The sequence below is a fragment of the Mustela erminea genome, chromosome 2 (genome assembly GCF_009829155.1).
Source record: "Mustela erminea isolate mMusErm1 chromosome 2, mMusErm1.Pri, whole genome shotgun sequence".
In the NCBI taxonomy this organism is placed as follows: Eukaryota; Metazoa; Chordata; class Mammalia; order Carnivora; family Mustelidae; genus Mustela; species Mustela erminea.
Genome location: NC_045615.1, coordinates 107,182,275 through 107,205,419, shown reverse-complemented (window position 1 = coordinate 107,205,419; position 23,145 = coordinate 107,182,275). Strand labels below are relative to the sequence as shown.

The window sequence follows — 23,145 nt, the reverse complement described above, 5'->3', positions numbered from 1 at the left end:
GAACTATGGAGGTTCTGGAGAGGGACAAAATGGTCTATGAGCTGGGGAGATGGGGGAGCTCCCAGACATAACCTGAAATGTGGAAGACTGGAATATTTGGGGTGAGGGGCTTTGCCAGCAGAGCTCATGTGAACTAACGTCACAGAAGAGCCCACTTCATAAAAAGTAGGTTGCATCCGGAAATGTCATTTGATACATTTTTCTGGTCAATTTTGTAGCAAAGAAATTGACACCTTGTGCAAAGTTTGGAACCAGTTTGTAAGCCAGAAGATGACACCACACACACACACACACACACACACACACACACTCAACTCTCACTCACTCTCTCATCGCTCACTCAACATATGCTGTGTAGTTGCTGAAAGAGTCACAAAGTACGTCTGGCTCCTTCTAAAGTTATTTTTCCTTCCCAAGTTTGAATGCAAAATTGTGCTTTCATATTTCTTTCAATCCAAGTCCTGTGGATCTGCTTAATAAGATTCAGACTTTCATTCTTTCTATCTCAGGAACTGAAGAAAGAGAAGTCTCCAGGGGTCCGCCCTGTTTGAATTCTGAGCAGACTTGACAATAGAAAAGTTCAAACATTATGGCCTCCAGTCATTTTCTAAAACAAACAAAACCAAAGCATGCCTTGTAGGCTCTTTCATGGTTTACATGACTAAAACTAACTCTCTCTCTCTCTCTTTTTTTCTTGGCTGAATTTTTTTCCTGCCTCCTCCACAAAGTCTTCAAAAATATGTGAGTCATGTACACACTTGGACCTCAGCTGACATTCCTCCATGTATCAGTGTGAAATGGCAGTAAGCAAATTAAGCAAAAGTTCTGGCTGGGGAGATAACTCAAGGTGGAGGGCTGCCAGAGAGCTGCCTTTTCAGTTCTGGTTTATCCAGAGGAGGGAGAGCAAGGAGGGCCAGGACCAGAGGAATGAGGCAGCTGTAAAGGATAAACCTCATGGCCAAATCCAGAAGATAATCTGAAGATGAAGGAAGTTGGAACAAAGCCAAAGCCATCAGCACTCCCAACCCATATGTGGAGACCTTGGTGGTGGAGGAAGGAGAGCACCTGAGAGAAGGCAGGTAGCCATCAAGGGAACTAATCCAGCTAAGGGGCTGGTCTGTGCAATCTTTGCAGTGTCGTTAATCAACTGCCAGAGATCCATGACCTCTTCCTTGAGTATCCATACTACCTCTCTTCCTTAACTGAGGATTGGCTTTCCCCTGAACAAATACCAATTATTTGGTATTTGTTACCAATTAATTGTTAATACCAATTCCTTTGCAGCCACCTCGGGTGGATAGTGTCCATTCTCAACACATCCCTATATATTCCTTAGAGTTGTGATCAGCATGCTGGTGCTCACTACCACGCCCACCTGCCTGTCCTCTTGTGTCAAAATCCCTTTCTTCCTGAGCCTTAAATTCTCCGGATACCTCAGCCTCTGACCTCACCATGCTGTTTCTAACCCCCATTCCAGCTGCCTTATTCCAATTTCTTGCCATTATTCCTTCTCCAGTGGTCTAAATGATGGTTTGATGGTGTTGTTTATATCTGGCCTACAACCTCTCCTTCATTGCATATTACCTCAGGAACAACATTCACAATGACCAGCCTATATGATGGCCAAACTTCTCAGATCCATGCTCTCCCATCTCACAGTCTTTCTTTTCCATTCAACATTCAACAAATAGTAACCAGCATCTCCCAGCACCTACCATTCACTCTTCACTGGGCATGATACTTAAGTGAACACAGTCCTTGCCTTCAAGGATCTTATAATCTAATGGGAGAAAGAGTCACACGGAAGAAGAACTCAGAGAAATCGAGTCTGGAAGGAAGGGTGGAGCAATAGAGTCTCCTCTCAGCAGAAGCTGGACCTACATTGTTGAGATGGTAGATAACCCATCTGGGCTACAGAAAGACATCAGTGGAGCCCATCGGAGGGACCCATATCCAGTAGAAGATAGGGGGAGATTAGCATTAGCTGCATTGTGTCTCACAAAGTCTGTTAAAGTTCAGATTAAGTCTCCAAATAAGGGAAAAAAATGATTATTTTTTAAAGCTGATTATTAACCAGAAATCAAGGCAGAAACATAGTCATAAGCATAGGATCTTATTCATCTCTGTAACTTGGCACCTAATAGTATACTAGCTCATGGAAGGTGCTCAGTAAATGTTTTTCAGATAGAAGTCATTCCTCGTGAACATAATAAGCAGGATAAGAGATAGAGGGAAAAGCTTCAGATTAATCTACAGAGCACCAAGCACTCAGGCTGAATTCCTAAGCAAAACCAATTCTAGATTCCACTTACCCTTGTCCATGGGGCTCCTAAAATATTCCACCACTTGGTTTCCAGGGACCACGCCTGGCTGAGACTACAGGTTGGAGGTGATCAGCATCAGGAGCTGGAAGGCCATGGGACAATCGGGGCTCACTCAGGCTCAGCCTAGCTTGGAAGTAGTGTGTGGCAGTAAGAGGAACCCAAAGCCAATTTAATCCATCTTTCAACTGAAGCCTCTTCTATACCTTTTGTTGTGATTGGGAACCAACCTGTTTATTGGAATATGGACCACCTGAATCTAAAGTAACACCTGTCCAACAGAGCCCTCAGACCCACAGAAGTTTTCAAAGGTTGCAACAGGATTCATGGGGGCATTTCTCTCATCCTCAAATCCTAACTGAATTTAATTTAAAGCTGTACAGGCTAACCAAATTGTCCTTGTTTTTCACTCAAATTAGAACCAACTCAGTGTGCTAATGCAAGTCATGTAGATCAGAAACTATGATTAGAGGTTATATGTGTATTTGATTAAATTTAAATGGAAAAGTGAATCAAATATTTATCATTAAGTACATTTTGCTTGACAAAATCTTTCAAAACATGTTGTACTTTGCAGGGAGTTAATAAAAGAGGCCTCTTCGGTGCAGAAAAGTTGAAATCCTTTGACAAGAAGTAAGGGAAAGATTGTTTATTTCATCAGCTCATTACATGAGGCCAGAAGCATTTCATTCCCTGCCTGAGGAGATGCTGAAAAGGTGTATTGAACCTAGCCTCTTCTGCAGAGAATAGTATAGTTTAGATAGAGGGAGGTTGGTTCACAAATTGAGCATATATCCTGCCTTTTCTATACAAAGTGTATCTGAGGGTAATCAAGGAGTTAATAAGGGTTCATCTTCATAGAAGTATTCAGCTGTAGCTCTTGTCCATGGTTCTCCACATCATTTAATAAGAAAACACAAGCTTGAGATATTAACAAACCTGGATTTGAAAGACAGCTCACCTACACATTATGTCCCTGACTTTGGACAAATGCATCATGGAAGACATGCAACTGCAAGTATCAAAAGTGCCCATAAATGGTGGCTTAAAAAACTGAGGTTTGTTTTTCTCAAATTCCAGGAAGTCAGCTACAGTAATCTTAAAATGGAACAATTCTATAAGAGAATCATCAAGAAACTGGGCTTCAATCCAATTTCTGCCCCTAGATGAATATGCATGTAAGTATTCCTCTTCTTTTTGGCTTGATGACTATTACTCCTCTTGCCATTGCATCCACATTCCAGGCACAGAAAACAGGGAAGGGAAAAGAGAAGAAAGAATGCACCAACTGAATCTGTTTTTCTCAGGAAAACATTAGCTTATTTGGAAACCTCATTCAGTATATTTCTGCTTATGTATCTTTGTTGACATATTGCAGGGAAAGTCTGAATAATAGTCATTTGACAAAGAATTGACATTTACTAAAGGCACATAATCAAATACATATATATATATTTCTTCAAATAGAAATAAAGGCCTAAAATTAAAAATTAGTGAATCCTGTTGAAACTCATCTAATATGTTAAAATTAATTCATATATTTTAGTTATAAATATAGTTAATAAGACATTTAAATGGATTAATAATGAAAAGGAAAGGAGGAGAGGTAAGATAGAATGAAGGAAGTAGAAAAGTTGAAGAATAAATAAAGAAATGAAGGGAGAAAGATAAGGAGAAAATCTCCTCGATCACTTTTGCTGTTTGGTAAATTGGCAAATAGGGGAGCCTGGGCAGCTTAGTCATTAAGTGCCTGCCTTCAGCTCAGGTCATGATCCCAGGGTCCTGGGATCAAGCCCCACATCAGGCTCCCTGCTTGACAGGAAGCCTGTTTCTCCCTCTGTCACTCCCCCTGCTTGTGTTCCCTTTTTTACTGTGTCTCTGTCAAATAAATAAGCAAAATATTTTTAAAAATTTTAAATGAAAATTGGTAAATAAAAATAACAGGAACCTATCATTTATCCTGCCTTTTCTGTACAAAGCATACCTGAGGGTATTCGAAGTCTTACTGAGGGGATTCTCTTTATGGTAGTGTCACAGCTTAGAATAGAAATGAAGAATGATAAAATTAGAACCTAACATTTTGTGGGGCACCTGGGTGATTCAGTCAGTTAAGAGTCTGACGCTTGATTTTGGCTCAGGTCATGATCTTAGGGTCGTGAGGTTGAGCCCTGCATGTGCTGGGCTCCATGCTCAGCAGGGAGTCTGCTTAAGATTCTCTCTCTTCCTCTACCCATCCCCACCTCTAAAATAAATAAATAAATCTTTTTTAAAAAGAATGTAACATTTCGTGAACTCAAAAAAAAATAATAATAGTAATAATGTATCCAGACAAGGATCATGAAGCACTTCTAATGTCACAGAAAGTCCATTAGATGCAAGGGAAAAATACACCATCTTCTAAAGATCATGGTATTCTTGCCAAAAACTCCAACCTGAATCTATCGAGCTTCAAAATCTAAATAGCAATTTACCTGAAACAGAGAGGCAGAGAAATAAGATAAATGATGCCATGGGGATTCAATCAGCAAAGTCCAGAACATGGTAAAAGCTACACAGGAAATGCTATGGAACAAACAAGCAGTTTTTCAAAAAATAAATTACACAGGGAATAAAAGACTAGAGAAAGAGAAAGAAGAGATTTTTGTTTTGTTTTGTTTTTTTAATTGATGCATATCCAGCAATTGCAATGTATGACACTTATTGGACTGTTGATAGAAAAAAACTATAAAATGGATATAAATTAACTGGAGAAATTTGAGCACTGACTCAGTATTTCATGATTATAAGCAATTATTTTAATTATTTAGATATAAAAATAGTATTGTCATTATGTTTCCTTAAAGAGTACTTCTCAATTAAAAACATGATGAAATTTATATGGATTAAATTATACAATGTCTGGGATTTCCTCCAAAATAATTCAGGAAGAAGGAGGAAAGTGGATGTAGTCACACATGTAATAACATTGGCCATGAGCTGGTAACTTGAAATTGCATCATGGGTGCAAAGGAGTAATTTATTACATTACGCTCTCTACTTTTCATGTGTCTGAAATTTTTCATAATTTTTAAAATGCTAACCAAGCTCAAAATGAATAGCATTAAGCAAAAATACCACTGAACTTAGCCAAAAGTGAAAAAGCCATTCCGAGCCAATCATTTCCCTCAGAACTGGCAGAGATGTCTCCCCAGTGCCCCAGTGGAGAGAGCCTGAAGTTGATATCAGAACTAGAGAACCCTTAAGCAGAAAGTAACAGTATAATAAAACCTATTAATTCTATGCAAGATATTTCCTTGTGTCTTATCTGCATATCATCTTCACAAAGTCCTGAATTTAAAAAAAAAAAAAAAAAAACTCTGGATTTTATTATAAACACCTGCACTGTATGATCCTATCTTATCACAAAAGTCAATGTAGCATTTCCCCCAAAGGATCTAAAGGAGGTAAATAACTCCTTGGTAACGTGGACTTTGCAAAGCTTCTTCTCTCTCTCCCTCTCTCCAAATATGGCTCCAGTTACACACCCACATATATTTTCACATAATTATAAGGGTTTAAAGAAAAGAAAATGTGACTCTAGAGAAGGCAGATAGTTTTAAAGATATTCCAAATAAATTTGTGCATTCACTTAGTCAACAAATATTTGAGTGCCTACCCTCTATTGAACATTGTCCTGGGTTCTAAGAAATGGTACTGAAGAAAAACAAGAGGTTCATTTTTTGCCTGATGGAACTCCCAGCATGGAGAGACCTAAGGAAATAAAGGAAACAGAGTATACACCCAAGACACCATGAGTAAGTGTATATAACAATCTACATTCATAGCAGTATTGTTCTCAGTATCAAAGAGGTGGAAACAACCCAAGTGTCTATCTACAGATGAATCTAAAAAATATATATAAATAAAATGTGGTAAATACACACAGAGGAATATTATTTGGCCTTTAAAAAAAGGACAAAGACATTCTAGCACATGGTACAAATGGATGAACCTTGAGAATATCATGCAAAGTGAAATAAGACAGTCACAAAAGGACACACACTGTATGAGTCCACTTATAGGAGGCATCTAGAATAGTCAAGTGTATAGAAATGGAAACTAGCACAGTGGTTTCCAGTGCCTGGGGATGATGTAATAGGGGCTTACTGTTTAATAGAGTTTCAGTTTCAGTTTTTAAAGATGCATAGTGTTCTCCCTAGGCATGGTGACAGTGCTGGTTGCATGACAATGTGAATGTTTTTAGTGCCACTAAACAGTACCCTTAAAAATAGTTAAGTTGCTAAATTTTATGTTATGTGTATCTTACAACAATTATTTTTTTAAATTATAGTCTTCAGTAAATGCTACCAAGAAGAGTTATACAGCTGTTTAAAAGGACAATATGTGTGCCTCCCTGTATTTAGTCCCCATGCTCTCCTTCCCAACATACCCTATACTTCTCCCACACATAGTTATAATGATACCATCTCTGCCTCTATTGCTATATACTGATTAGCCCAAGCCAATCACACCGTGATACTGTTCTGACAACTATCATTGATCTGAGGAGTGCTTTGGCACATGAACTACATTGGTCTAATAATATTGAAGTAAAGCATTTATATTCTATGGTTGGAAGAGATGGAAACAAGGAAGCACACTGGTTCCATTTGCTGCTGGCAACCATTTTGTAAACACAAGGGGAAGCCGCTTTGGGCTGAAGGTAATGCAGGAAGCAAATCATAGAAAAACTCAAAGGACCTGGTCACAGAGAGAAGTCACTGACATTGCTAAGCCACTGAAACAACCAATTATGTAACCATTCCTACCTCTAGACTTCGTGGTTCACGCATATTCCTATTATAAAAGTCAGTTTAAGTTAAGTGTTTGATAATTCAGCCCAAGTCATCCTTTCTGAAGTAATACCAAGTCATCCTTTCTGAAGTAATAATATCAAAGAAGCAACAAAGAGGAGTAACTGCCCTAGTTGTAGAATTCAGGACAAGTAACACCCAGGCCCAGGGAATAGCATATGCAAAGGCCTTGTGGCAAAAGGGAATGGAGTTCCTGTCCTTGAGTTTCAAAAAGTGAAAGAAGTCCAGTCTGGCAGAAGCTCAGAGGAAAGGGATAGAAGGTGAGCAATGTTACAAGAGGAGGCTGAGAGATGGGGAAGAGGTGCCAGATCCTATATATAGGTCATACAAAGATTTGGATCTTAATCTTAATATCAGAAGGCATTGAAGGGTTTTATAACATCATGTGGACATGTTCCCATTGGCTTCAATGTATAGAACTGATTGGAGGAAGGCTAATAAGAACACAGAGAAATGAGTATTTCCGGCAGCTGATGGCAACCTAGGCCAGGGCAGTGGCTGTGGAGATGGAGAAATGTGAACAGATTTACAAGGTTTCAAAAGGTACCATCAGTAGAATTGGTGCTGGACTTAATACCTGTCATGGAAGAAGAGGGAGGTGTCAGGGATGATTTCCAAGTGTCTGGATAGAACAGGATGAATGCGAGTGTTTTTGTCATAGTAGGGAACACTGAAAGACAACTAGATTTGGGAAGATTGATCCAGAATTATAAATAAGGATAGAACTAATACCTAAAAACTTGACTCACTAAAGTAGCCTTCTTATTTTTTAAAAAGATTTGATTTATTCATTTGAGAGCAGGAGTACATGGGTGACAGGGGAAGGAAGAGGGAGAGGAAGAAGCAGACTCCTCACTGAGCTGGGAGCCTAATGCCATGGAGCTCAATCCCAGGACCTGAAGATCATGACCTAAGCCAAAGGCAAATGCCTAACAATCTGAGCCTCCCGGGTGCCCCTAAGGTAGCACTCTTAAGTATAGTTAATAGAAATAAATAGTAGCAGTTAACCATTTACAAAGCATGTATTCTGACTGGGTCTCACAGTACACTGCAATATAATTATAGTCATCATTGCAGCAGAGAATATTTTCCCAGGAGCCCCTCAACAATGCCTCATATGCCGCTATAATGTCACCTTGTTCCTGCTTCCATCAAGAGGTGATGTCTATGTCCCCACATTGAATGTGGGCAGGATTGTAACCACTTCAATCAACAGAATGGGTCAGCAGTGCTGCTATTTGATCTCTAAGGTTTAAGTCATAAAAAGCCACGCATTCTGAGAAGTGCTTTTGGAACACCCATTCTAAGGGAAGCCAGACCATGCAAGTGACCCAACTCTTCTGAGACCACCAAGCTGGGGAGTTCACATAAAGGTACTCTGGTTACTAGATTTCACTGAACTCCTGGCCAACAGTCAAGGCCAACTTACCATTCAGGTGCAGGGGTCACCCTGGAAATATATCATCTAGCTCCACTCTGATTACCACCACTGTTGTCATGAGGAGAAGAAACAAGCTATCCCCATCAAGCCTTTCCCGAAAGAAATAATAGCTAATTGAGCAAAGTAACTGATTATGGTTGTTATTTTATGGAGACTTTTGGTGGAGTTTATAAGACTCTCCCCACCATCATATAGGTGAAAAAGTGAAGACTGACAAAGATTAATGTAACTTGCCCAGGGTCACAGAGCTAGTGAACATAGCAGCCAGAATTAAAACCAAATCCCTCTGGCCCAGAACCTGGGCCAGATTTATTCCTTAAATCTCATTGTTGTCCCACTTCTGGTCACATCCCAAAATTAAATTGCTATTTCTATTACAAATCTTTCACCTTATCCCCAAACACATCTTCAAACCCAACCTCAAACACATGCATTTTGAAAGTGATCTATTCTGCTTAAAAAAGAGCAACCTGCTAGTAAACCAGAGAGATTTGCAAGTGCTTGAATAGTGTGTGTGTGTGTGTGTGTGTGTGTGTGTGTGTGTGTGTGTGTGTGTCTTCCATCACTCTTCCCAAGCAGTAGGGAATTGATAGGAAATTAAAACAGACAACTTCCATTTTCTTTCAAGAGAGATTTATGACCACTGTCTACAGAATTTCAGGCTGTGAAGTGAACTGTAAAACAAAATGTTTTAAAATAATATGTTTAAAGCAAAGCAGTGTTATGTACAATTAATGTAAAATTATCAGAAGTGATAGTTGCTGAGAAAAAGTATAAGTAGAGAAATATGAGTAACGAAGTTACTGGCATTTCATGAAGCAGTAATCCATCAGCCAGGAGCACAAATCAAAGGGATAATCAGGTATATGAATGGCTTCAGAGTAACTTCTTACTAGTCAGACATCTCAAAGTGGAGTTCAATCCCTTTGTCACTGCCTTAGTCCAGCCCTTAAGATTTTACCCCAGCCCCCGGAAGCCTCCCTTGGCTGATCTTTCTGTCCCCAAGCCTCATCACCAGTTTTGCACAAACACCCCACACCCCACTCCCACTGGAATACCCAATGTCTTTCCTGACCAGGATAAATCTTTCTCATTCTACAGACTTCCACTTACGTGCCAGTTCCTCAAAACTGCATCCGTGCTGGGATCCCATGAAATAATGTATGGAAACTGTTGTGCCAGGTAAACCTCATCCTGGTCTTGTTACGTCTGCTCAGAAGACAAATTCTCACCCTAGACCCCCATACAAAGCTTTAGCCTTCTTTGAATCTTTTATGAAAGACAAAGATTTGATCTGAGTCTTCTGGACAAAAACTAAATTGGTTGAAATAAGGAGGAGAGTGAAGTACTGAGGTCCGAATCCTAGCCTCCTGACTCACTAGGTATATGATGTCAGGCAAGCCAGTGACTTGCTGAGACCTACTTTCCCTATCTAGAAGAACCAAGTTTATACATGTATATCCCCTAATCCCAGAAATAAATGTAAGAACAAATAAAAACACAGAGGTGGTGAAAGGTGAAGACTCTGTAGGCAAGCTGACAAGAAAGGGAAAGAACCATGGATAAATGTACCTTCCCCTAACTCAGGAATCTAAGCCCAAGGGTGCTGGACCTCTCCTGACCCAACCTTCACACTGGTTTGAAAACTTTAACCCTCACTAAAGTGTCCTCATCGCTCCTGTGAAAAATATGGTCCCACTACTAAAACTGTCTGGAATAAAATATATTTCTCCCAGAAAATGCTAGTGGATTTATCACAACTGGGCCATTCATCTGTTAAAAAGCAGAATGGCATTTATTGCCAATTGCTCCCTTTATGGGAGAAAAGAAACAGGGAGCCTAATAAGCTTGGTTAATTTTTTTTCTTTTATGGCTCCAGCAACTGCACTAAATATTCCGTCTGCTTTTCTTACGCAGTTTGGAGGCGGCTCTGAACTTTGGAAGTGTTACGGGGAAGATTCCAGCAGAACCACATGCTGCAGCCTCACAAGAAGACACTGGGTGGAAAGAGACTCTGAGAACTTGTCCTTCCTGCGGTTACATGATCACTGATCATTTTACAAGGACCAAACTTCTAAAAATTCCTCAGGCAGTGAGCAAGCTATCTTGCAGGGACTTGACTGAGATAAATCTGAGATACAGTAAGGAGGCTTTTAAGTCAAATAGAAAAGCAGCATAGGTTTCTGAAGGAAGGGTTGTGGAGTTACACCAGGTCTGTGCCCTGACACTGGTTAACTGTGTTAACTTGGTTGACATCAAGGCACCTCAGAAGGCCTATTTCAAGTGCTCAGCCCCGACATCCCACAGCACACACGCATCCACTCTGATATTCCTGCTAATTTCATTCATCTCCCACTTAAGGAGTTTGAGATCATCTGCTGTAGATCACACACTGCTTTCTCTGGAGCACAGCACTGTACAAAAAAGCACCAAAGGCCTGGCTTTTAGAACCCAGCTCTACGTTTAAATGAACTTCCAGGCCAGCGCTATCTGAAAGAACTTCCTGAGATGGTGAGAATATTCTCATATGTGCTGTCCAATATAGTAGCCACTAGCCACATTAGCTAATGAGCACCTAAAATGTGGATGGGGGACTGATGAATTGAATTCTTAAGCTTATTTAATTATAATTAGTGCAAATTTAAATCTAAACAGCCACATGTGGCTACTGGATATCACACTGAACAATTGAGATGAAGCCTGTTTGAGTCTCAGCAACTTTTTCTGTAAAATACATCCTGAGCAAGATTGCTTTGAGGATCATATGTTATAATGCATAGAAAGCCCCTAGCCTTGTGCCCAGCATGTAATCAATGTTGGTAAGACAAGGAAGTGGGACCTTTCATGGATCTGTCTTCCTTTGGCTCTAGAATCAGAACTTTGAGACTTGATATTAATTGGGAGTGTCAGGCAGCATAAAAATTCCAACTAGTGGTTATCCTCCAGCCATGGGAAGCAATCTATCTTTTAGCGAACTTTTCCACTGGTGGCCAAGAATGTTCTGCATGAGGAAATCTATTAACTACTTCATGTGAGTGAATATTTACAGGAAGTTAGAAACTGCTGATTTTAGCTAAGGAAAATGCCCCTCTGTGGAATTTCATGGCCGATTAAAGCTCTGGAATTTCATTGAGGGGATTTATAGATAAAAGTTACTAACTATACAAGTGCATTTTTAAATATGTTCTCACCAACTGCAGGTTCTATTCAAGATGTGGCACTAGGTTTCCAGTGGGCAAAGGAGAGCTCTTTTGGTGCAATACTGAAAAATAACAGAACTGTGATGCTCCAAGGTTGTCAGCCACAGGCAGCATTTCACAAAGGCTTAGACTCCCAGACTCAGAAGGACCTTTAAGGTCTTTAAGACTATCTCATCCCAGCCCTCCTCCAGTGCTCAAATCCTCACAACATGTTAGCTTTAGCTTGAGCAACTCGTATTCGAGGGGATCTCCTTGTGTCCTAAAGCAATCATTGCATTATTGGACATGTGATATTGTTAAAAAGAACTTCCCCTGGTGAGCAAAACTCCAGTGGAGAAACATGGTATCTTAGAAGAGCATTGAGCTCTGTCATTTTCAACTCTGTGAGCCTCAGAATCCTGAGACATAAAAGGGAGATAATAAAAATGTAGTGTAGGGCCACTGGGAAAACGGAGCTAGAAAGAGATGTCATGGAGTATGTTCCACCCCATTCTTTCTGCTGGCTCTGCTTCTTCAGCTCTGAAGGCAAGCTGAAGACGGATAATCTCTCATAGTGCCACTCCCCACAGTGGTAATAACAGCAGTAGAAGTAGCCACACAACTACTGTTGTAATTTTTTTTACTAATATTATTATTCCTAATAATTCTTGCACATATTTGTAAATATATGGACACGTGCCATCTCCCTTCACCCAGCTCAGCAAACGTACTTCCATTGATATCTCTCATGTATTAGAGTTTCAGATGCAGCATGGTTTTAATTCAGTAAGTCTAGATTGCTGTGCTAGATGCCAGTTGACACTGGGAACTGTAACCTAAGTGACATCTAAAACCTGTCCATCTCTCCAGCTTCACTTTCTGTGCAGCTGGTGGTGGTGGTGGTGGTGGTTATACTACAAGTAACACTGATAACACTGGGTTCTCAGGATGACCATGAATTAGGCACTATGCTAAGTACTTAGCATAGATAATTGCATTTAATCTTTAAAACAGCATTTGGAGGTATGTATAGCATTTTTGTCTACAGGTAAGAAAATGGAGCAGGGCAAGTTAAGTAACTTCCCAAAAATATGTAAGTGAAGCTGGAAATTCATCCAAAAAATACAACCCCAGACTGTGCTCTTTCCCACTGCATAATAGAGGTGTTAAATGCATGAGCGCTGAAGCCAACCATGAAGGGTTCCAATCCCAAAGGTGGAGACACTCTCAAGAGATTATTACATAATAACAGTCCCAGCAGAGACCAGGGGAACTCGAGCTCAAAGTGGAGATGGAGAGGATCAAGTGGATGGCTTCATGGGACTTAGGGCTTGATGGAATGAGAGATGGCAGAACCTTTCTCTGAGGGAGGGCCTTAGAGAAAGATAGGAAGAGATAGGAGAAGGATAGCAAGACCAGTGTCCATCAGGTAATAAGATCCATGAAAATTTACAAAATGCTGTAACATCAATCCACTAAAGAGAACTGAAATATTCTTAAAGAGAATGGATACAAAGTAAACATTCTTTTACCATGCTGTCTGGCTATCGTGCTCCTTGGCATTTACTCAGAGTTGAAAACTTATTTCCACACAAAAACTTGCACACAGAAGTTTATAGCACCTTAATTCATAATTGCCATGACTCTGAAGTAAACAAGATGTCCTTTAGCAGGTGAGTGGATGAACTGTGGAACACTTGGGCAATGGGTCATTATTCAGTACTCAAAAAGAAATGAGCTATCAAGCCATGAAAAAGACATAGAGGAAACTTAAATGCATATTAATGGAAAGGACACATATTGTGTATTTCTACCTATACGATATTCTAGGAAAGTCAAAATTATGGAGACAATAAAAAAAATCAGAGGTAGAGGGCACCTTGGTGGCATAGTCAGTTAAGCATTTAACTATTGGTTTCAGCTCAGTTCCTGGTCCCAGGGTTGTGAGATTGAGTCCCATATTTGGCTCCATGCTCAGTGCAGTTTGCTTGAGATTCTCTCTCCCTCTCCCTCTGCCCCTCCTGCTCTCTTTCTCTCTTTCTAAAATAAAATAAATATATTTTAAAAATCATTGGTGTTAGGGTGTGTTGAAGTGGTGGGGAAGGGAGGAAAAGATGAATAGCCAGAGCAAAGGGAATTTTAGGGCAGTGAAAATATTCTGTATGATATCACAATGATAAATATATGCCATTATACCTGTGTCCAAACTCCTAAAATGTACAACACTAAGAGTAATCCATGGATTTTGAGTGATTATCAGGTGTCTGTAGAGGCTCATCCTTTGTTTAAAAAATAAAAAGTCCATTTCCAATAAGTGATGTTGATAAGGTGAAAGGCGATGCAGGTGTGCAGTCAGGAGATATACAGGAAATCTTTCTACCTTCTCTCAATTTTGTTATAAACCTAAAACCACTCTAAAAATTAAATCTCTAAAAATTAAAACAAGAAACAACAGGGAAGGAAGCAAGGAAGGAAGGAAGGGAGGGAGGGAGAAGGAAAGGAGACAAGGGAGGGAAGACATTCTCATAGAAATAATTTGACTTTTAGGCCATCAGAATGAGCATCATTCCCAGAGAGCTGGTTCTCAAGCTCCAACATCTTTAGCCATTTTCATTTCATAGTCTTCCATCTGCCCTTTAAGTGTGGTCGTCTCCAAAACAAAGTTGCAACTTTTTCTAGTGGTCCAGAGACTTCCTTTTTTGAGCCCCAAGTCTGCTTCTGTCTTCTGCTCCGTTCTATTTCAGACCTCAATATCTGAGGTGGACTTCTAGAAACCATGGATACACATCAGGGTTCTGCATTCTGTGTGAATGTTCCAATTTTTTTCTTTTTTAAATTTCATTTTATTTTTATTTACATTCAATTAATTAACATATAGAGTATTATGAGTTTCAGAGGTAGAGTTCAGAGTGTTCCAAATTTCTTAACTTGCCAGGAGTCACTGGCATTTCTTGAGTATCTATTATGAGCCACAAACTGTTCTAGCACTTACATGCATTAACTATCCTTGATTGACCCTGTAAGATAGGTGCTATTAATCATCCCCAGTTTAACAGTTGAGAAAATAGACATCAAGTAACTTGCCAAGTACTAAATAGTTAAGCAAGTATTTGAACCCAAGCAGTCTGATGCCAGAGCCTGTGATTTAAAGCATTTGGTATATTTTTAGTTTGGGTCATCAAGTTCGTTGAGCCTCTTAATCTGTGTCTTTCAAGGTGTGTGGGACTACAGCTTCCACTTTAAGTAAGTCAAAATATCAAACGTCATAGGAAAGGAGAGTTCAGGTCTCAAATCAGATAAAGAAATTGATACCGAAGGAAGGACAGTGACTTAGGTCACTTTGCCATGATAAAAATTCAAGCTTTGGTCTCTCATTTCACTGCACTTTCAATGAAACAATGCAATACATGAAAATACTTTGGAAAAAATTGCTATACAAGTTCAAGATATACTTATTATTGTTAACATTCCTCTCTCACAAGGCAAAATATTTTTCACACAATAGGTGGCTGACAGATATGTTTAGGCTATAAAAAGTGGACCTAAAAATATAATTTAAAATACAAGGTCTTAGGTAAGAAAGGCCTTTTTGGAAATATATAGAAAGACATTTTTGCATGGCCAACATTCCATTAGTACTCCAAATCATTAATCATATTTTGTGCTTCAAGTCAACCCAATGTCTTTGCCTGTAAACTTTTAACAGATTAGAAACAGGTGAGCTGCTTCCTGGACTCCCTTTCAGTATGAAAACACTTGAGAAAAACTGCAGGGGTAGAAACTCAGGTCCAGGCTAATGAGGCCTGCACTGCCCATAAAATGGCCTTGTGGAATCGGCTGATGTGTCATAGAAGCTCACAGCTCAGACCAAAGAAACCAGTCAGAGAAATAAGATGACCACTTTATAGAGTTAAAAACTAAAATTCCCCCAGGCCTGTGTGTATAGTGGTATTTTATGTGAAGTTAGACTGGTGGAAGTAGAAAACAAACTCACATCTTACAACTCCAAAATTCTAGGGCACTAACCAAGTATCTTCATCCTAAAGAGATGATTCCATCATGGAGGGAAAATGATCAATAGCTAATTGAAACACATCTACTGAGCAACTGCCTTTTGTCCAGAACTGGACTGTGTATCTTGAGATTTGATAGTAAGTGTTGGACATGATCTCAGCCACTCAGTGTCTATACCAACAATTAGTATTACAAATATTTTTGAAAAAATCTCTAATGGTCATTTCAATTCTTGAATGATCCTGGTTAATCTTAAAGCCACATAGAAGAATGACTAAAACATAGACTTGGGATCCAGATTTTAAAGGTTCAAATCCTAACTCTGACACTTACTAGCTGTAACACTTAACCTTGGTCAAGTATCTAACTTGGGCAAGTTACTATCTTTCTGAGCCTCCATTCCCACCTCTATAAAATGGAGTGATATTAGTACATACCTCATAAGGTTGTTGTAAAGATTAAATGAGTTAGCACCTATAAAGCCCTATGCTACAATTGGGCATGTACTAAACATTCTGTCAATATTCATTATGTCTCTACAGATTCGAAAACCAAAGTAATGTGCCCTGAGGCAGTACAGGCAAGAGTGACAGTGTCAGAGTGAGAAGCCCAAGGCCTGTTGCTGTAATGACATGTCAGATGAGACACTTCTTCCTCTGACCCTTTCAGAATTGCAAAAGGAATCCTCAAGCTATCCTGCCAGCGCTGGAAATGGGCAACCCTACTTGAGCTGCATGGTGTAGGTTCTTGTTTGGATGTAATAATCTGTTTTTAATCTTGTGTGTAAATGAATACAGAGGTTAGTCATGAGGTGCATATTAATCTAAAATAAATGAATACATTTGAATTAATCAGACCTTCAGTCTATGTAAATTGATGATTTATAATGATATTAGCACAAATTGCAATGATAAATCATTTTAAAATTAGATACAATGTTCCTTAAGGCAGCAAGGACTCTAGAGATTTGAACATAACTTGTGACAATTTTAAAATGTAGATGGGTCTGGCTGTAGCTTGAGGGCAGAAGCAAAGGGCCAGAAGACCAGAGGACAATGTGGAACCACATCCCATGCAGGGACAATGGTAATGGGACCTGCAAGGTCACAAAAATAAGAAAAGAGCAAGAGAAAGTCAATGAAACAGACACACTCTGCATTACCCAGTTTATTTTCTGCTTTAGGACTGAATACCTTGAGCCTTTGGTTCAATTCAAAGCCCAAGAAGGAGTTAAACTGAGGCAGCTTAATAAGAAGGAACGATTTCAGGGGGCTCCTCCACTTGTTGGTGATTTAGGGCAAACTAACTTTATTGAGGCTGCTGATTTCATCTGAAAAATGGCTTCACCATCCCAACTTTAAAGTACTGTTATGAGAATTAAATAATATTGGATGTGAAGTGAAAATCCCAGTTTATGAAAAACAGAGTAGTAATGTTAAAAATGGAGTCCGACTGCCTGGGTACAAATCCTGGCACTGCCACTCATTGGCCGTAAGACATTCAGTTAATTCTATAGTCTTTCTGAGCCTCTTTTTTCTCCATTATGAAATGGGGATAATATTAGGGCTGATCTCTTGGATTGGTGTGAGAATTAAATGTAAACATGCAGGTCTTATAACTAAGGAGGTACTTGGTAAATGTTAGTTGTTAGTATAAATTATTGTCATTGATGTTACCATGAATCCTGGGTAGTGGTATTGTGTGAAACTGGCCTAAGAAGAAAGGAGGAACTATGATGGACATACCAATGGAAGAGAGAATATGTGGCCAGAAAATCAAGGGGAGGAGGAAGAAAATATCTCTGCAGGGAAGAAAATACACAGCATCCAGACTCAATACTCTTCCCTCGTCCAAGGAAGACATTGTTGACCACATATATTATCTTCCCTGCCAACCCTTAGACCATCATTTTTTTTCATATGTGCAAGGTTATAGAACTGCATGAAGAGAGGATTACCTGAAGGTAAAAAACAGAGCAATACTTTGCAAGACAAAGAACAAGGGGTCAGAATCACTCTGGACTTCCTCTCCTGGGAATTAGCACTGTCTAGAAAATAATGAAGGTCTGTGATGAACTTAAATTTTTCCTTGTGTCCAAAACTGTGATTCTCATCTGTAACTGTTTATAAATAAAAGTACCAATGCTCTGAGATCCCATCAGAATTTTTGAACCACCTGGTTGATGGAATCATTCTGGAGCCTTAAGATAGAAACTGCAAAAAGACTGTGAAACACTGCTCCATAACCATCATGGATGGGAAGGAGAATGAGTAAGAAATAAACTGTGGCAAGAAAGCATCCTTAACTACAAGTTAGTGAACCACAAGAAAATCTTTGTACACATGTCATAGAAGGAGGTACTGAGGCCGTCTCCCAAAGGCTTCAGATGAGGATGAGGTAATCACTTTTGTGTGTGTGTGTGTGTGTGTGTGTGTGTGCACTCAAAATTCATATTTTTGAGCTCCTAACCCCCAGTATAATGTTTTTTGAAGAAAGGGTCTTTGAGAGATAACTAGGTTTAGATTAGGTTATGAGAGCAGGGTCCTCCTGATGGAGTTAGTGCCCTTATAGGAAGAGGAATTTATAAGTGCCTTCATAAGAAATGTTTATCAGAACTCTCTCTACCATATAAGGATGAAGCAGGAATGTGGCTATCTGTATCCAGGAAGATCCTCACCAGGGGCTGAATTAGCCCCCACCTTGATCTTGGACTTCCCTATACAGAACTATATAAAATAAATGTTTGTTTTTGAAGTCACCTGGTGTATGGTATTTTGTCATAGCAGCCTGGGTAGACTAATACACAGTTATTCTATCAATGGCACTTGCAAGAGTTAGAGTACAAATTCAGGATCATCACCTCATCTTTAAATTACAATATTTCTCTTGTGTGTATAAGTATGCCCGTGTGCAGGCACACACACACACACACACACACACACACACACTCATACATGAAATGTGCAACATTTGACCATAAGTTGAAAAATCGAATATTAACCATTTATTCTTCTCCCTCAAAATCATACTTTCTCAATTATCTTATAACTTATAATAAATAATAATAGAATGTTTTCCTCTAGCCAAAAATAAAAGCTTTATCTCCCTGATGGTCAACTGATAGCCAACCTATCTATCAACCAGTTTTGTTCCTTTAAGTGCATAACTGCTATAACTTTGAGACACTAATTCCAAATCACCCAATATCACCAAATAAACTGTTTCTTAAAAGGTCAAATCAAATGACTGAAAGCACATCAGAATTTTCAAAGGCACACAGCAGATTTGCTCAAAGATACCCTCTCTGGAGAAACACTCAATGTGGATCCACGAAGTCATGCACAAGGATGCTCATTTCATCATCATTTGAAACAGTAGCTAGAGTTAGGAAGCACCCTACATGTCCATCAATAGGGGAATGGGTAGGCAAAGGTGTTTTGCATTGTTTCTCTTTTAATGTGGTTAACTCTATAAATACTAGATCTCCAAAAAATAGTATTGATTAAAAAATAGATGAATACACAAAAGTAAAAATGACACTTTTTAAAAATTTATTTTCAGCTTAACAGTATTCATTGTTTTTGCACCACACCCAGTGCTCCACACAATCCGTGCCCTCTCTAATACCCCCTACTTGGAAGATTCCCCCAACCTCCCACCCCCCCGCCACTTCAAACTTCTCAGATTGTTTTTCAGAGTCCATAGTCTCTCATGGTTCACCTCCCCTTCCAATTTCCCCCAACTCCCTTCTCTCTAACTCCCCTTGTCCTCCATGCTATTTGTTATGCTCCATAAATAAGTGAAACCATATGATAATTTACTCTTTCTGCTTGACTTATTTCACTCAGCATAATCTCTTCCAGTCCTGTCCATGTTGCTACAAAAGTTGGGTATTCATCCTTTCTGATGGAGGCATAATATTTCATAGTGTATATGGACCACATCTTCCTTATCCATTCATCCGTTGAAGGGCATCTTGGTTCCTTCCACAGTTTGACGACTGTGGCCATTGCTGCTATAAACATTGGGATACAGATAGCCTTTCTTTTTAACATCTGTATCTTTGGGGTCAATATCAGTAGTGCAATTGCAAGGTCATAGGGAAGTTCTATGTTTAATTTCTTGAGGAATCTCCACACTGTTCTCCAAAGTGGCTGCACCAACTTGCATTCCCACCAACAGTGTAAGAGGGTTCCCCTTTCTCCACATCCCCTTCAACACGTGTTGTTTCCTGCCTTGCTAATTTTGGCCATTCTAACTGGCGTAAGGTGATATCTCAATGTGGTTTTAATTTGAATCCCCCTAATGTCTAGTGATGAAGAACATTTTTTCATGTGTCTGATAGCCAAAAAATGACACTTTTCATGTCAAATAAAATGCAAACACAAAATAACACTTTGTATTGTATGAAGATATGAAGGCAAATTCATAAAAAGGACTAGAAGACTGCATAACAAACAAAGTGGTTTACTTCAAGAAGAAGGGAAATTAGATGGAGAAAGGACATTTCTACAAGTATAAAATTCTAACTTTAATAAGGATGTATATATACGTTATTATTAGTTAATAAAAATATTATTTTTTTAAATGAAACACAGGTGGTAGTTGCAGTTGTGCTCTCCCAGTTCCTGCCTCCCTCCTTGCACCACCCTGGAGGCCTCCCAGAACCGCAACCCATCTGCCACCAGCGTCGCTGCACCCGCAAAAGAACTGAACCCAGTTGGGGGACGCCCAGAGCCCCGTGCACAAGAGGCTACAGCAGGAGCTGATGACCATCAGGATGTCTGGTGACAAAATAATTTCTGCCCTCGCTGAATTAGACAACATTTTCAAATGGATGAGGACCATCGATGGAGCAGCTGACACCGTATATGAAGACCTGCATCATATGCTCTCCCTGGAGTTCCCGAGTAGTTACCCTTCCAATGCCCATGGTGAAGTTCCTCACATCCTCCTATCACCCCAACGTGAAAACCCAGAGAAACATCTGCCTGGATACCCTGAAGGACAAGTGGTCTGCCGGGTCTGATGTCAGGACCATCCTGCTGTCCATCCAAAGCCTGCTAGGAGAACCAAACATTGGTAGTCCTTTGAATACCCATGTTGCTGAGCTCTGGAAAAAACCCACCGCCTTTAAGTATCTGCAAGAAACCTACTCAAAGCATGTCTCCTGCCAAGATCCCTGTCTGTCCAGCCTCTCTCCTTGTGTTGTCTTTTTATTTTCTTCTTAGATAGTCTGTATTTTTCTTCATTTCTGTCGAGGACTCTGTATCTTAAGCTGTGGTGCCATTTTTGTTTCATCTTTGTTTTTTTAAATTAAGTCTCTGGTTGAGCCCTTGTGATGAATATATTAAATAAATAATTGGGTTTTTTAAAAATTTTTAAAAAATTTTAAAAAGCACATGAGGCCACCTAGGCCACTTGCAATATTATAGAGCAATTCTAATGCTAACTGTGCAGAGGGAGTGTCAGAATCCACAGTCTAGGGGCAGATTCTCCAACAAGACTGTCCTCACTTCAAATACCTGACACAAATTTGGGAGTCCCCAGGTCACCTGCACTTTTGACCAATTAATTGCAAATCCAGAGAATCCCATGACACTTCTCAGTTTTGATAACTTGGTAGAACAGCTCACAGAACTCAGGAATGTGCTATCTCTATGATTACAGATTTATTATAAAAGATATCAAGAACTTCTGAAACTCAACACACACAAAACAGATAATCATGTCAAAAAATGGGCAGAAGACATGAACAGACACTTCTCCAAAGAAGACATACAAATGGCTAACAGACACATAAAAAAATGTTCATCATCATTAGCCATCAGGGAGATTCAAATCAAAACCACACTGAGATACCAACTTACACCAATTAGAATGGCCAAAATTAACAAGACAGTAAACAACAAGTGTTGGAGAGGATGTGGAGAAAGGGGAACCCTCTTACACTGCTGGTAGGAATGCAAGTTGGTGCGTTGGAACCACACTGTTGGAGAACAGTGTGGAGATTCCTTACAAAATTAAAAATAGAGCTTCCCTATGAACCTGCAATTGCATTATTATGCATTTACCCCAAAGATATGGATGTAGTGAAAAGAAGGGCCATCTCTACCCCAATTTTCATAGCAGCAATGGCCACAATTGCCAAACTGTGGAAAGAACCAAGATGCCCTTCAACGAATGAATGGATAAAGAAGATATGGTCCATATATACTATGCAGTATTATGCCTCCTTCAGAAAGGATGAATACCCAACATTTGTATCAACATGGATGGGACTGGAGGAGATTATGGTGAGTGAAAGGAGTGAAGCAGAGAGAGTCAAGTATCATGGTTTCACTTATTTGTGGAGTATAAGGAATAATACAGAGGACATGGGGAGATGGAGAAGACCAGTGAATTGGGGGAAATTGGAGGAGGAGACAAACCATGAGAGACTGTGGACCCTGAGAAACAAACTGAGGGTTTTGGAGAGGAGTGAGGTACTGCATGGAGCACTGGGTGTGGTGCATAAATAGTGACTTCTAAAACACTGAAAAGAAATTAAATAGATATATAGAGAGATGATAGATATAGATATAGATATAGATAAAGGTATAGATATATAGATCAATCAGTCAGGATCAGGCAAATGAAAAGGAACAAGGTAAAGTCTGGGAGATTCCTGAATGTAGAGGTCCCTGCTCTCAACCTTGTGGATTCAGGTTATGTCACACCTCTGGCACACTGATATTTTCACCAACGTGAAAGCTCCACTAAGCCTCAATGTTCAGAGGTTTTACTGGGGACTCATTATGAGGGCATAATTGAATAAATCATAAATCATTATGAAGACATGATTGAATGCAACCTCTAGGCCCCACTTTTCCCTCTCTCCCTGGTTTTTGAGAGATCTAGCTGATCTCCCTTGTCTCAAAGCCTCAACCCTCTCATCACATGGTTTGCCTTTCTGACTTCAACAGCCCACATCATGAGTCACCTCATTAACATAAACTCAGGTATGTCTAAGGGGCTCATAAATAACAAAGATGCTCCTATGACTACAGAAATTCCAAGGATTTAGAGTTTCCTTTCCAGAACTGGAACAAAGGCCAGCCACATTCTTTATTATACAATACCAGTCCTCTGGTGACAAACACAACTGCACCTAACTCACTTCAGGCTCGTGGATCTATAAAATGTCAAGAAGGCATACCCTATTAAATTTGGTCTCACAAGTTACCAAGAAGTTACACATTAGACAAGACTACAGAAGAGCTGCTCTGCATTACCTATATAGATTTTATAAAAGTGATTTTGTTCTTATAAATACAAATTTTCTTTTTCTCTTTATT

At 39.5% G+C, this 23,145-nt stretch overlaps 1 pseudogene; it reads left to right on the top strand.

The window, feature by feature from the left end:
• The first annotated feature begins 16,440 nt into the window (after nt 1-16,440).
• Nucleotides 16,441-22,617, top strand: LOC116582495 (annotated as a pseudogene).
• The last annotated feature ends 528 nt before the right edge of the window (nt 22,618-23,145 follow it).